Below are 3,694 nucleotides of genomic sequence, written 5' to 3'. Positions count from 1 at the left end.
TAAATTGTTAGGACCTACTTAAGGACGCTATTCCAAAAGTTTCCGGAACGGACCTGCCATTGCATTTCATAACATAGTTCATATCATGCATGTATATTTTTAGATGATTTGATTTTTATGCGTGTATTAGATTAGTTTTCAAAAGAACTGTTATTATTATATTGTTATTGAGATGTATAGATATCTGAGATTAATTAGGAAATTTAAGTTTTTATCTCTTAGTCGTTGTAATATAAATAAAGTTTGTGAGTACCTTATCTGGAAAACTCTCACAAGGCTATAACTTGTCTACTAGGGAATTCCTAGTGGTTTAAGGCCTTATTGCATATGGTCAATGCAATCATACTCTACGAAACGAGATTAGTTAGGACTACATTTTTGGCCTCTTATATGTTTTTATTTCTCATTTTTTCTTGAGGACAAACAAAATGTTATTTGGGATGGTATGATAAGCACCCAAAAGTGTAGTTTAAACCCCTTAATAGTACTCTACTTAGGCCAATTATGTTTATAATAAATGAAAGTTAGTACTATTTACATGTTTTTGAACATTTCAGGACTTGAAGTTGATTAGGTGACTAGAAGAACCACCTTTGCATGGAAAATGAGTCAAGATGATTACCAAGGAAGTTCTACATTTAAAACCCAAGAATCATGGAGAAAAGCCTTTTTCAAGCCCAGTCAAAGCTGGGAAGTCAAAGTCAATCTGGGTAGAAAAGGGACAGAAAAGTTAATAGAACTTCAACAGGCCATATCTTTGGACTCGGGCCTCAGAATTGAGCCTACTTTATGTCAAAATGACCAAATCGGAATCAACTTTTCAATGGACCCAGCCTTGCCCTAATCAGAGCTATAAAAGTGGACAAAATGGGTACATAAGTAATTTCCAATAATTGTGGCCCTTTTAGACTTAACCTAATGGACTTTTAGAGGCCCAAAGTCCCCCTTTTTGACCCATGCACGAAAATGTAACCCTAACCCTCTCCTATATAAAGAGGTTTAAAGCTAAACTTAACTCTTCTCTTCTAGCAAACCCTTAGTTTTAATTAGGTTTAGCAATTGTAGAACCAATTCAAATAAAAGCTTGTTTCATTCTCCATTCAATTTTTATAGTATTATGTTTTATTGTACTGTTTTGATATTGTTTATCCAATGAATCACGGAGAACTAGAGTATAGAGCCCCCACCAAAGAGATTTGTGGTGGAGTTACATTCTCTTTCTAGTGAAACCTCGATCCGAGAAGACTTGGTCTTCACTAGGGATCAATACAAGTGATTCGATACTAACTAATAGCCAATCGAATCGTCGGGCGGATTAAACCCCTTCTAACACCTTTATTTATCATCTAAATTCACTGTTTTTACTTCATATCTACTGTTTTGACTCTCATTAGTGAAGCATACTTCTAATCTAGACTAGCATCCAAGTAGTGTACAACTAAAGTTTGGCGAACACAACTACTCTCTCCTATCTCACATGATTTAGAGAGTATTTGTCTACTGTTTTTCCACCATAATTTACTGTTCACGCATCATCATACTACTGTTCATCAATTATATTTCAATTATTTCTCATCAGAGGCTCTTATCTCAAAATATGACATGCTCCCAGACCTACCATGGTCAAGAAGAAATCAAAAAGCAAAAGAAATAGCAAAAGTAAAAGTGAAGTGTGAGGTGTCTCATTTGTAATAGAGAAAGGCAAATTTGTAAAAGGCAAAAGCAGGGATATATAATCCAAAAGTAAGGGAGAGAGAAAGCTTATATGAAGGTTTGACGATTCATGCCTCAACTGGTTCATAATCATATACTGATTTACATCTATGACACCCATAGCATCTACACCAACTCCAATATCATAATAAGAAAAAAAAAATGGTGTTTTCCACGCCACAACATACAGAGCAATTCAAGCTTTCGGTTGCCTATCAGTAGGTTTCACCACCCATGACTTGATATTCAAGACCTCTATCCAATCATTTGAACAATTTAATCAAAATAACAACACCTGGACATTACTATACACTCAAAAGACACTCATTCTGTATACAAATTTTATCTAGTAATGGTTCTAGTTCATAAGATACAGATTTAATATCCAGTTACAAGTTCCATCAGTATTGAGTTTGTTTATAGTATAGTTTAGATTAATTACCAACTGTAGAAGGATCTCTGAGATGCTTGATATTAAAAATGCCTCCAGTGACTCAATCAGTATGCTTATTGATTTCATGAGATCCTATCTCTTGGTACTCCCAGCTCCAATTCACATATCCTTCAGTTAAAAATAGCTCCATATGCCTTGCATCAAGTGTCTGCATAATTCCTGAAAAATCAGGACAACAGGTCACTTTTTAATACTTAATACAGAACTATACAACTTCCCACTTTCAATAGTAAAGTTTGCTTTCCTCAACCACATATCCACTACCATGTACCATCTGGTTGGTAAGCTTAGGTTCTTTTCTATTGATAGTTCTTAGAAAACCATAGGGTGGATTTGATCAGCGTATATGTATCTTCATATGGAAATCTAGGGTATTTACAGAAGCAAAATAATATAAACATAAATTATCTGGTCAGTCATAAATTGTCAAACAAGTTACATCAAACTGAGTGTGCATATGTTTGCCATTTAAGCCCTTGAATAGGCTACTTAGTCTAGCTCAATCGGTAGAGCAGCCCATAAGAGTTTGTCATTCGTATCTTCAAAATTTTTCATTCAAAAAAGTAACTTAATTTTTTAGGGTATAAAGACATGACTGGGGACAGGATAAACATAAACTAGCACAGGATCCACGTAGCTAACAAACTCCATATCACCTACCAACATCTGGAACTGTATGGTACCCTCATAGGAGGAATACGATATTAGGAAAACAACATTTGAAGAATTTACTCTAGACATGTTTGGGGAGTGGATATGGTAAAATAACTACATAATAAAATTACAAAAATACAAAAACCAAAAAAGAAAGCAACTCAAAACGTTTAACATCTAAGTCATAAATATGCTAGATGTGACTAATAAATACACATCGTAGAGAGAAAAAACTACATACATCATTCATCACCATCCCATGATGAGCCGCTCTAGTTTCAAGAAAAGGCCAGTCAAAGAAATCACCATTGTAGGTCACATAAATACCAGGTTTCACCTCCCATATATGCGCAAACCACTGTCTAAGGAGTTCTTCCTACATATACAAGATTGTAAAGCAATATAATTAAGTCTGAACAAACAGGACGAAATCTTAAACAATCTACCTGACTTTCAACTAGTTCACCATTAACAAATAGAAAATTATAAATACGATACCTCATTTTTTACATTTTTCACTTTGAAATAGCCTTCAAACTCTGGTTTTGGTGTATATTCCAAATCTTCTATATCCTCCCATACACACTGGAGACATGTAACAATCAAACAGACAAAAAATGAGTGCAATCTCTTTTCATATGCAAAAGAAGTAAAAGAGGACAACAATTAACAATCATATACCTATGTGATTTGTGTTGTTTATTTTAATAGATCAGTTAACTGAGAATTCTCCAATAGTGAGATATCACCTCGTTTAAGGAAGCCTGGCTCTTCTATTGACACTGATAATAGTTATTTTACGTAATCTAACTATCTATGCGTAAACACAAATAATCAATTTACGTAAATATGTGTTTATATCAATATTCCTAC

The 3,694-nt window shown here is 34.1% G+C and overlaps 1 long non-coding RNA gene across 1 annotated transcript; it reads right to left on the bottom strand.

Annotated features, from left to right (window-relative positions):
* Window positions 1-2,159: 2,159 nt before the first annotated feature.
* LOC147475329 (uncharacterized) lies at window positions 2,160-3,408 on the bottom strand. The gene is made up of 3 exons (XR_015207452.1): window positions 3,320-3,408; window positions 3,063-3,197; window positions 2,160-2,326 (listed from the first exon to the last, which is right to left on the bottom strand). It is a non-coding gene; the product is annotated as an uncharacterized LOC147475329 (long non-coding RNA).
* Between the last annotated feature and the right edge of the window lie 286 nt (window positions 3,409-3,694).

This window comes from Coptis chinensis, chromosome 9, assembly GCF_015680905.1.
Source record: "Coptis chinensis isolate HL-2020 chromosome 9, ASM1568090v1, whole genome shotgun sequence".
NCBI lineage: Eukaryota > Viridiplantae > Streptophyta > Magnoliopsida > Ranunculales > Ranunculaceae > Coptis > Coptis chinensis.
This window is presented reverse-complemented; position numbering and strand designations above follow the sequence as displayed.